Below are 12,861 nucleotides of genomic sequence, written 5' to 3'. Positions count from 1 at the left end.
GGATGGTCCTCATATCTCTGAAAACAATGGAACAAACTGGCATTATTTGGATAAACTGGCCATATATTGGGGATCTTAATGGTCATTTTCTTGCGTGAAAAAATATTAAAACCTAATAAAGTGACACATTAACAGTCCTGGAGTGAAAATCAAAATCTCTGCTGCATTGCTGTCCGCCATTTAAAAAATGACCAGTTGTCGTGACTGTTTCAGGGCTTTGCATTGTGAGACACATTAGATAGACTGGTCAGATGCATACTGGAGATTCAGTACGACATCTGGGTATTTTTGGCATACTGCATACTACATGCTACATTTTGGCCAATCAGTACGTGCTGCCAGTACAGGTGGTGGTTTTGAATGCAGCCTTAGTGATTAAGGGGAATGAGGGGCAGGTGTGCTGATGGGTGACGATCAGGTGACTGGGGAGCAGCTGAGGGCTGCTGCTGGGTGGAGAGGGATCACAGGACAGGCTACGACCGGCATGATCCACCTGATACATCTCACGACTTTGTTTCAGATGCTAGATTTTATTTGTATTTGTTTTTCTGATTATTTTCTTCAAGACTTGTTTATTGTATTAATGATCTCTTTGCTCTGTGGAGTTTTCTTGTAAACCAACTGAAGTTATGTTTACACTGAGCGTTACCAAAATACATTGTGCGTACCCTTGAGGTCTAATAAAAATGTTGAATGCAATCCCTTCCTCATAAAACATTTGCGAAGCTGCTTTTTTTGTTTAAAGGATAGGTTAATGATTTTTGAAGTCTGTTTAAACCCTGCATTGTTTACATCCATATTTATTAGCCTGAAGTCTTTCCTGCCTTTGTTGGTGCATGATGTAGCTCATTACAGCTTCATGTATATCAGAGGAATAGTGTCAAAAACCATCATCAGACAAACAAAACAGGCATCTGCTCATAAATAAACTGCTCCATAGCACTACCTGAGGTCAGAAGCGCCACAGGAAACCCTACAAAGTTTAATCCAAGTAACAAGATTACTAGTTAAAAGTTGCCTTAGTTGCTTTATTAGCGACGCTAGCTACAAGGCTGTAGGGACGGCAATGTCGGTTGGTCGTTGACCCACTTTGGTGCAGACTGAAATACTCTGACTTTTCCTCACCACCAGCAGGTTAACTTTTTGGTTTTGAGTGACATCAGATGGATCGCCATGACATTTGTTACAGACATCCATCTTAGCATTTAGCTCCAGTAAAGCCCTGCAGAGCTGCTATCATGGCTGCATAGTCTACGTCATGATTTTAGGTATTGTATTATTTCTTAATCTGTTATTCTGATTTGTTGTGTATAAACTGTAAGAATGAAACTCTTTGTAAGGACAAAGTACGTTTGAATGAACTGTGCAAGTAAATAGCATTGAACTCAAATGACTGGTCTTAAACAAACGGACGGCTCTGCATCTAGACAGTGGAGAATGAACTGTGCAGAGGTGAAATCAGGACAAATGTCAAAATACGCAACCATCTGCATGTTTTGTTTGCATTTGTTATGACCCGGCTCTTAGGCTGTGACAAAAACAGGAGAATACAAACGGTTGTACACAAAAATCAATCAATTATATTTATTTTTAAAGAAATTACAGCAAAGTAGTAATCTAATGTGTAAAGTGGTCAATCAGTAGATCGGTAGTGTTGGTGTGTGGATGTGTAATGTTGTAGGGAGTAAACCAAAGAGAAATGCGACAAAAACCAAACAAAAGAAACATGTGGTATCAGGAGGAGAGCCAGGAATGGGACGGCTGATCCTAAATGCCTTCTGGACGGACTGGCCAGGTGCACCCAGTCGCATTAATTGAATCTCCGCCTACCTGCACCTAAAGGGAGAAACAAATACAGCAAGCCAGAGGGCTGTCACACAAATAAGGACAGTCATTTCAGTTACCCTGTGTTCAGTCTCTTGATACCACCTCGGTAAAGAGCCTGCACCCTATTCGACTGAATCTCAAGACTCTGATTGCTGTTGGTTGTTCATATTAATTTGACTTGATACCCTGTAATAAATTCCTTAAATCTGAGATCAAGCTCAGTGTTATTAACAAGTCTGTAATTTCTTGTTTTTTTATTCAAGTTGAAACACATTTATTTTTGTGAGCAGCTACTGGTATTTTGACTTGATAGGACTATTTTATTAATGGATATGTTTATTATAAGATGAAAAATACTGTTTTCAACTTACCATATGTAATTTTATTAGAATTTAGAGTGTTTTTGCCAAGAACAACACATAAAAATAATGCTTTCAGACTCAATATGGCTCATTTCACCTACAGTTTGTTCTTGTCTCTTACAGATAACATGAAAATATATAAAAAATATATTAATTTAACCTGGAATTCCTCATAAAACCAAACAAAAACACTACAGTTTTATAGTTATTGGCTCTGTAACTGTAAAAGTTTGCAGAGGAAAAACTACATTTGGCACAGACAGCACGGCAGGCCAGGTGAGGGCTCGCTGTGGGTATGAGTCATCCCTGTTGTCACGGTTACACAGCATCGTCATTTGTTTGTGCGCCCCAGGCGAGGTCATTAATTACAGAGTCAATCTGGGACAGCCTTAACAAATCATGTTCCTAAACGTGAATGGCAGGCGTTTTTGCCAACACAGTCCTCATTCACTGGACTTCAGGTTCCTCATGCAGGGACAGAAACAGAGGAAGAGGAGCGGGACGAAGAGGAGGGGCAGCTGTATATGTAGTTGTGAAACTGAATACAGCTGAATCGCATTAAAATGTTTGAATTTTTGTCATTTAAATTTTCTTTCAGATTTCCAGCAAGTAATTTCAAGTTGTGCTATTTCAATTTTAAGTTTTTTTTGATTTAGGGGTCAAGAGTTCTGATTTTTTTTTAAACTAAAGTGTCCAGTGTTAAAACTATAACCATCTGGCTCAGTTTCAGTTATTATTATACATTTTCTGATGTGAAAATCAAGTCTAAAAATCAAGTTTCTCAATTTGGATTCATGAAATTCAGAATAATAACCAAAATAAAAAAAATAATCGAACTTGAACATCTGGGCTACCAAAGATAATCAATCGATCAGACGTCTTTCCTATCAGGTTAAGTTCTCTCAGGGAGGAAACTGAAGTTCGACTGGAAACCCCAGAAACTTGAATTTTCCATGTGAACATGAAATTGAAATCGTAAAACTTAAAATTACTTTCTGAGAATTTTAAACCGCATAAATTCAGATACGTGGCTGTAAAACTAAAATATTTCAACCTTATAAATTCAGTAGTATTTTAACTCCGATATCAATGAAGTAGTCAGTCGCTTATACAATGTTAATTATTATGGCCTCTCTGTTTATTCTTGATCACATGTTATAGGATGTGTGTTGTTTTGCGAATTGAATGAGGTCACCGCAAGATTGATAGCATGGCATGGTAGGTGATGGTGAGTGAGCTCAGCCAGCTTCAACTCAAGGAACTGTGTGTGTGTGTGTGTGTGTGTGCGTGTGCGCGTGTGTGTGCGTGTGCGCGCGTGTGTGCGTGTGCGCGCGTGTGTGTGTCCGGTCAGTCGCTCCGTGGCACCAGCTTAACCCCTGGATTCCCCGCATTCCAGCCCAAAGTCAGGCACAAGTCTCGCCACTGGTCCGTTTAAGGTGATTGACGTTATTTGCTACCATTAGGCACTACTATGTTATTGACCTTTGACCCCTCACAAGCGACCTGTTGAAACAGCTTTAAACCAGATCGTCTAATCTCCATGGGAAAAGCCCTCAATCTAGACTTAGGGCTCTAAAAGCAATCAACACCTAAAGGTGAAAGAGGGGAGCCGAGGTCACTGCCACCAGATCGCTCTGATCCCGTCGGGGGGCGATGACGATCATTTTGTTCGGACTCACCGAGCCGCACAAACACACTTTTATCAGAAGAACAACTCAAGGCTTCACTTCCATAATGATTCATGTCCTTTTTATGGGTTAAAATGCTGAAGTTCCTACCCGATGTTTGTTATTCATTGTCTTTAAACAGTGGTGGAAGAAATATTCAGATCCTTTAAGTAAAAGTACCAAAACAGCAATGTAAAAATACTCCATTACAAGTAAAAGTCCTGCATGAAAAATCCTACTTCAGTAAAAGTAAATCAGTATTATGAGCTTGATGTAGTTAAAGTGTTGCAGTAAAAGTAGTGGTTTGGTCCCTCTGACTGATATATTATTATATATGACATCATTAGATTATTAATAGTGAAGCATCAGTGTTAGAGCAGCATGTTACTGTTGTAGCTGCTGGAGGTGGAGCTAGTTTCAACTACTTTATATACAGTTAGCTAGTTTAATCCAGTTGTTCCCAACCTATGTGTGGAGCCCCTCCAAAGGGTCACCAGATAAATCTGAGGGGTCGTGAGATGATTAATGGGAGAGGAAAGAAGAAAAAACAAAGTTCTGATACACAAATCTGTTTTAAATTTTTGGACTTTTTCTCTAATCTTTGATTTTTGGTGAAATATTGAATCATTTGAACATTTATTGAAATGAAACCATGTGAGAAGTTTAGAGGGAAAAATCACTATTTGGTGGAGCTGTTAACAACTCATAAACATCTGAAATGTGACCCTGACTACACACTGCTTTTTATAAGACGTCAAAAGCCGAAAAGGTTGGAAACCACTGGTTTCATCTTTAACAATGTGTTGTATATTTAAAAGCTTGTTATATTATCCATTATGTCAAATCTTCAACTGAAAAGTAACTAAAGCTGTCAAATAAATGTAGTGGAGTAGAAAGTACAATATTTCCCTCTGAAATGCAGTGGAGTGGAAGTATAAAGTAGCATCAAATGGAAATACTCAAGTACAAATACTATAAAAATGTTTTACTTAAGTACTTGAGTAAATGTACTCAGTTACTTTCCATCACTGCCTTTAAATCTGTGTGATCAAAGGTTAAAGTTACTATCTGTTTCAAAGTACCATAATTTACTAATATTTTGTGCCTCTAAGAATTTTGTGTAAGTAATGGCTTCTTTGGTTTGTATCTTTGAAAGACCAAGTAAAGTTGTAACAACTTGACTTCTTTGCAAGTCTTTATACTTGCTCACTTCCTTTTATTTGATTTACAGAGTTTGTGTCTCATATATCACCATTACAGTCAAGTCACAGAGCTAAACGTCCACCTTACCTTTAAGCAATCTTTGAAAAAACACAGAACGTTGTTTAACAAAACTTACTGCTGCTTCTTTCTAGGGCTGCAACTAACAATTACTTTCATCATCGATTAAACAATTTATCGATTAGTTGTTTAGTCCATAAAATGTCAGAAAATGGTGAAAAATGTCAATCACCGTTTCTCAAAGTCCAAGATGACGTCTTCAAATGTGTCGTTTTGTCCACAACCCAAAGATATTCAGTTTACTGTCATAGAGGACAAAAGAAACCAGAAAATGTTGAAAATAAGCTGGAATAAGAGACTCAAAATGATTAATCAATTGTTAAAACAGTTGGTGATTAATTTAATAGTCGGCAACTAATTGATTAATTGATAAATCGATGCATCTCTACCTTTTCTTGTCATGTTTGACACAAAAAATACAAACACCAACACATTACTTTGTATAAAAAAATATAAAATACAACGTATCATCAATACAGAAAAATATAAGTGATGTTTAAACTTTTTTATTTAGTTTCACATTGTACAAATTGAGCACGAACATATAACATGTCATTTCTGGCTACCATGTTGTTTTGGATCAGGGGACAGTGGCTCAACTTGACAAACTGATAAAGAAATGTTCTCATCGTGTTGCATTTTCAACATTTTCAATCCTGATGGTAAAAAGAGTCGTTGGGCAGACTGAGAATGTCCTCAGAACAGCTGTAAACAACCTTCTGGGTTTCTTAAAGATCACACAGTATTTCTTTTTCAGAGAAATGGACGCTGAGCTCTGTGACCTGAATGTAGTGGTGATACAAGAGAGACAGAAACTTAGACTCAGATTGAATTGCAATTACTCAAACCACTCGCTTATATGTGGGAATACACCTCAATATTACAGATTGGACCTTAAATCTAATTTTTCTATGATCTCCTCCAAGAATAAACAACAACTTGTGTTTGTAGAAAGATGAAGCTTCCTTCTTCAAGGTGGCAGAGTGACTAAGAATATTTTGAAACACCTTCAACACGTTGCATTTTTTGGCCGGAGAGCCTCAGCGTGTGACTCCAGGCCGGCTCTAAAATCCACTCTGGTCAAGTTTTTGTCAGCAGATGTAATACAATCTGACAGTTTTGGAGGGATTAACAACAAGACATTGTTTCAAATGATATTGATCAAAGTTCACTTTAATCCTGTTAATTAAAGCAAAGAATAACAGTGAGCAAATCCATGACTTAAAAGAGAGGCTGGATAAAAGACTTAATAAAAGATTTTGATCCTGTAATTCTCTGTTAATACTAGTTTTCTGATTGCCTGATTTCACCTCAGAAATGTTGCTGCTGCTGCTGCTGCTGCTGCTGCTTCTGCTTCCAGGCAAACCTCCAGAAATGTGCAGCTGATTGACAACCCTGTCAAGGCCCGAAGAGTGAAGGACCCCGAGCAAACCTGCTTTATTAGATGAATGCACGCGTTGTGGGAGGTCTGTCTGACTCGGTGTTAATGCCCACAAATGCTGACCTCTCCCATGCCATGTGCCTCCCAAATCCAGATATGAACAGTGGCTTACAGATCAAAACATGCTTTCATCACAGCGCTCACAGAGATAAAGCCTGAGAGAGCGAGAGAGCGAGAGAACGAGAGAACGAGAGAAAATAACTAAACTACTGTCTGTTCACTGGAATCACAATCAATGAAAACTACAGTAAATAATATAACCAGTGAGCTTAATTTAAATAATTTTGATATAAAATAAAAATCACACATGCAGCAGATGAATGTCTGCTACACATGTGAATTGGAAAAGGTATTGATTACAAAAACATAATGACAAAAAATGACATATTCAGATAGAAATAGGTGGAAATGAATCAATACATATAGATATATAGTTTGTAATATGTGATAAGGAAATGAAACTATGAGACGATAATGTGACTTTAAAGCACCTACTAGTTCAAAAATGTTCATTGTATCATCATTTAAGAGTCAAAAAAGCCTTTGGAAAAGTACGTTCTTCACTTTTGATTCATCTGGTGAATATTCTCTCAATTAATCAATTGATTAGTGACGTCACTTACATAAAACAGACAAAAGCAGCAGATTCTCACTCTGGAGAAGCTGGAAACAGAGAATATTGTGGGTGTTTTTTTTTTGATAAATGACTTAAATGATCAATTAACTATCAAAATAGAAATTAAATGAGATACATTTTCTCTGGTTTGACTAATTGATTAATGCACTAATTGTTTCAGCTACAGGAATATTCACCCGTTTGTTCCACTTATCAGAAAGGCGACATAAAGGTAACAGATGCAGATACAGAAACAGTCTGATCTCAGTGGAAAGTGACCATTAACCATTAATCACAGTTGACTGAATGTCACCTCAAAGAAAAAAAGAAACCAAGATCAAAATAGTAGATTTTAAGACACAAAATGCCAGTTTGTTATGTTGCAAAAAACAGGGTTTCCATTTTTCATACACTGTCTGACCATGTTGACAGAAAGAGCGATAATGAATCTATTAGATTAAGAAAATGAAACACTGCAGGAAACCAGTGATAAAAAGGTGAAACTATTACAAAATACAGGGTTACAGGGGGGAGATTGTGGAGATATTTAGTAATTTTTAAAGTTCAAAACTAAACATGTATTCATGCAAAGTACGATTTTTACTTATAAAAATATTTCACATGCCTATGTCCACATTCTGATTCTCCTCTATTGTTAAAATAAATTTAAGGATTTAGGTTCTTTTAGTTTATGAGCCAGTTTATGAATTAATTTACTTGTAGACACTCACAGATATTCAATAACAGGTAGTGCACATTCATTTGTTTGGGGAAAAACACATTTCTTTACTCTGCTGAAGTATAATGAAATAATATTTCTGCAACCATAAAGTTGATCACATCAGAGATCACATCTTCGACGTGGCGATGTTGATTTAAACCAGATAAAAAAGTCTCAATGAGATTAAAATCTCTGACCAAGAAAGAGCATCATAAACATTGTTACAATAATAAATACAAACAACATAAACAGACTAATATAACTGTCACACATTACAAACACAAAATCCAGTTAAGATGCATCAATAGGTATGATTTTCTCAAATAAAAAGCGACAAATGTGTTTGTTTCGGTTTTACTACACTCATACACTCATCTTGCATATTAATATTAGTAATTACATCTTTAAATTAAAACTTTGACCTTTGACCTGTGCACTCCTTAACACTTCTTTTAGTGATCTGAATGTTCCTGCTGTTGCTCCTGTTCTACGAATCAGTGTAAACATATTAAAAAACAAAAGCTTTTCAGTGGAAAAAAATAATCATCATTTAAACATATTTGTGCTTCTGTTCGGTTCAGCATCTGGTTGTTTTCCCGTCAACATTCCCTCCACATTTACTCTCCTTCTTTGTTTTCACGGCTGCATTTTTCTGAGGAAGATAAAACCCAGATCCAACAGTTTATACAAAGTACAATGCTCCACTATTACATCCATGACATGTAAAATATTTCCTCTTGAAGTTACCACATATTTCCTCAAACTGCTTAAAAGCCATAATTGGAAACAGACAGCTTGTGTACCTCTGAGTCACAGTAGCCTGAAATATGTTTAAATCTTTATTTTTTCCCCACTTTCGATCCAGGCGAATTAGGGGCATTTTTTTGGACTTCAGTAAAAGCTCTGTTTTATTTTCACACAGCTTTGAGAAACAGTTATTTGGTGAATGCTGATTGGAGGGATCTGTCACTCTTTAATCAGACTTAAGCTTCAGTTTTAAACCAAATGTTTGTGTATGTATTTCTTGCAAGTATGCATGGGAAAGTGCCCCAGCTGCCTGCTCCGAGTGGACGTTCTCTGTGAATAAATGCATGAATTTATGACTCTGTGTGTGTGTGTGTGTGTGTGTGTGTGTGTGTGTGTGGCATAGCAGCAGGGCTTTTCCGTCTTGTCAATGGAAAACATTAGTGTCATGCCCCCACAAACCCACCCACCGCCCCCCCCCCCCCCATCCCTCCCTCTCCTTGCCTCAGCCCCTTTCCCCCCCTTGTTTAATTCAGTCCATCAACACTTCCTCCTTCAGCCTGTTAGTGTCACACTGCATTTCCTCTCCGGCCTCAACCAGACCGGCTCGCCACAATCGGCCCGGTTTTGGGTTTCCCTCAAACGGCAAAGGGCTTCAAAGTCAATAACTGCTTTTTTGATTTTTATTGACCCAAAGACTCGCCCCCGCCCTCGACCCAAATGCCACTCGCCCCCACATTTCTTTAAGGGGGAATAAATTACAGTAAGGAGGGCGATTGTGCCGAGGTTTGAAGGTGGCGTTGTCTCGCTCATTTCACCTGCAACTCATTTGACGAGGTGTTTCAAAAATGTCCGGCCTTCAGCACCTCAAAATAGGATAGATTTCAAGGTTTGTAAGTTTGTTAAATTAATTAAGATTGATTAAATTTAAGTAGTTTTCATTTAAACTACCTACTGGAAGAGCTGGGAAGTCACTCATCACATTTACTGAAGGTTCTGGTACTTCACTACCTTTCTATAGAAGTTCATTCTTGACTTTTGGAAATAAATCTTATCTCCGTCTCAGTGAGTTTGCTCAGTTGTCATGGAGACGGTTTTGTTTATGAACTTTATGAGGCTGCAGTTACTTTGCATATTAAGATTTTATATCAAACACGAGATAAGGTCGATAAATACAGCTGTTCTGCAGTAAACATGTTTTTTTTTCATCACTTTTCACACACTCTTCCTTGTTTTAGGGTTTTAGGCTTGATGACACAATGACTTCCAGACTTTATCTAAAAGGTTCTTCTGTCCTCTCTGTTCTTCTGCAACTGATCCGAAAGGATGAAAATCACCAAAACTTCACTTTTCTTCACTATTAAGTTCTTTTAAACTTGTTAACTGCTAATAGCTGTTAAAATTTTGGGACTTTTTAATCGCAACAGAGCATTTATTTCACTGTAATGTATTTTTACTTTCATGGGATTTTTAAAGATGTGAGAATAGAGCAAGTTGTTGTAAATGTCATTCAGACTTGATGAATTGACCTGCTGTTGTATGAAGTACAGATGTCCAAAAGGATGATGATGTCTATAAACAGCTAATTTAGAGAATCTTGGGAAATGAACAACAAACCCTCCAGAACAACACATGTACAGGAAATGTTTTCTGATCTGAAGCCTGTATCGACAGGACAGTCAGTTCCTTCCAAAACTGTTAGAAATCCCAAAAACAAATCTATTTGATGATCTGGCTCAGGTTTGGTTCAGTTTAGGCATAAACACGACTTTTAGTTTTAGTTACAGTTTAGGGAAAGATCATGGTTTATCTCAAAATAGATACTTTGGTAAGGTTAGAAAACCATCTTGTTTGGGATTAAAATTACTACTTCATTAAGGGTTAGTGGGCAATTGTCGTCATATAAAATAAACCTGTGTTGAGGTTATGAAACGACTGTGGTCGTGGTTAAAAGAAACCAACGTTGACTGTTCGGTGGAAACAGGAAAGTTCGATGTTTTGCTGACCCATCCGTCCGCCTAGAACTCCTCCCTCTGTGGACTTGTAGCGACTACTGGAAACAAAGTACTACTATATAAGTAGTAAGTATATCCATGTGACCTGATTATATCAATCACCGACATTGTGCAACAACAAATAAACAACCAATATACCCATTTACAATTCATTCTAAATTCACAATAAATTAATTAATGGCTCCTATAGTAATGTTTGTTTTGAAAAGTGCTTTATGGATAAATCTTACTTACTTACTTGCTTACTGTGGACTTTATGGCTCTATAATAACATCACTTGATTAAAGGCGACTTCATCAGAAGTGCTTGTCCTGTTCGAAGGTGTCATGCTGCAGTCCACTGTACTCGGACCTCGAAAAAAACAACCACCGGCACGGAAAACATACATCTAACCCGAGTTCGCCAACAGTAACACACCTGACGCACACAGTGAACAGTTAGCAGAATGACCTTTTCATCAGTTTTTTAATTTTATGTTGTGTTTGTGTTGTGAACAACTTTGTAGTTGCCGTTTCCGTTCAGTTGAACGTTGCTTGATAGAAGTCTAGAAGTGAGTACGTGGTACTCGCCTGTTCCTCCTGTCTCTTTTAAAGTGTGCTGATCAGCTGCTGTGGTGTTGGGTTGGAATGAAACCCTGCATGTTCATGACCCTCCAAGCATGAGTTTGCTGCTGGCGTCCATGTTTTCCTGAGCAGATGCACTTGGATGCATTTAGATTGGAAGTTGGAAATACCGAACTATCAACTTCCGACTTGCAATGGATTACAGCAGTAGAACAGCTTTGGAAAACCTGTCTCCCCCCCCCCCCCCCAACACCTTTCCAACGTCAGATAAAGAGGGGCTATGTCCGCCAATTTCTTAAACTTTCTGAAACCAACAATCCAGCAAACACACCCACTTCATGCGGTGATTGGCCAGACGTGCGGATGTGAGAAAGTAAGCAGCGTTTGAACCTTTCTCCAGCTCTCTTTCTTCACTCGTTACACAACAATTTCTGGCACTTTTCATGTGTACAACCGAGTGCAAAACTATTAATGCCTTCCAGGGAAGACCTGCTGAAAATATGCACTGTTATCTCCATATTTAAACAATTATCATATGTCTCTGCTCTCTCTATGATTTCCGGCTTTTCGCTCCGCCTTTGAGTGTGGCCGTTTGGAAACAACTATAAACATATTTGTGACGTGATCAGAAATCTTTTCGTACAAAAGAACCTCTGCTCCCAACGGACACGAGCCATAATTACTACAGCTGCTAAACAAATGTTGTTTTGGGGCATTTGCAGAAACAACTGATGCTGTTGTTTTTCATGGCCTCAAATTGGGCCGTGTCTTGATGGTAACCCTTGATTTGTGAAAGATATCATGAGAGTGATCAATTTAACCCGAACTGTGATCTTCCCCTAACCCTAGCGACCCTCGAAACGGTCTGAAACATAGACTGCATACAAAGATGGACGACATGACGGCTCCCCAAAAGTGAAGCCAAAACTTCTCGATCGCCCCCTGGTGGCTGGCTGAAGTGTAGGTCAAAAGTCCCGCCCCCTCCGTGTTAGTGGAGGGGACAAGAGCCAAACTAAAAAATCAAAGTAGATGTCAAATAAATTTTAGGTAGTTTTTGTCATTCTCATGTTTGTCCAAGTGCTCATTTTTCTCCTAAATTTGTTTTTAAATAATTATTTGATGATATCATAATTCTGGCTCCAAATGACGTCAAACAAACAAGATGGCAGCAGATAATTTGGCTTCACTTTTGCATAGCGGTAGGAAGTGGAGACACGTCGTCCATATTTATATAAAGTCAACAGTCCAAAATGGAGGCAAATTCAATGTGCCTTTATCCTGTAATTACCAGTTGTGGCCACAGTGGCCGCTATTTAGCAAAAGTTACACAGTCTCGCTTTTAATTGACTGAAATATAATGGAAATATTGGTCATAATGATGAGGCATCAAATCAAATCACAGAAGAAGAGTTTTAAGAAATGTGCCTCTCTCCCTGCGGGTGGAAAGGTGGAGAAAGAACAGACAATCTGTAGGTAATCAACCGCCCAATGACTCCCTGTGATCTTTTTGGGGAAATCGACTCACTAATGGCTCGCCTTGTGTCCTGTGTCATTTCCTTTTGATGTGATCGGGCAGTGATGATCAGTGATCTGGCTGCGTGTAGTAAAGAGCTCTCAGCAGGCA

Source organism: Thunnus albacares, chromosome 19 (assembly GCF_914725855.1).
Source record: "Thunnus albacares chromosome 19, fThuAlb1.1, whole genome shotgun sequence".
NCBI classification, from domain to species: domain Eukaryota; kingdom Metazoa; phylum Chordata; class Actinopteri; order Scombriformes; family Scombridae; genus Thunnus; species Thunnus albacares.
The sequence above is the reverse complement of the archived record's forward strand: the minus strand, read 5'-3'. Positions refer to the sequence as shown.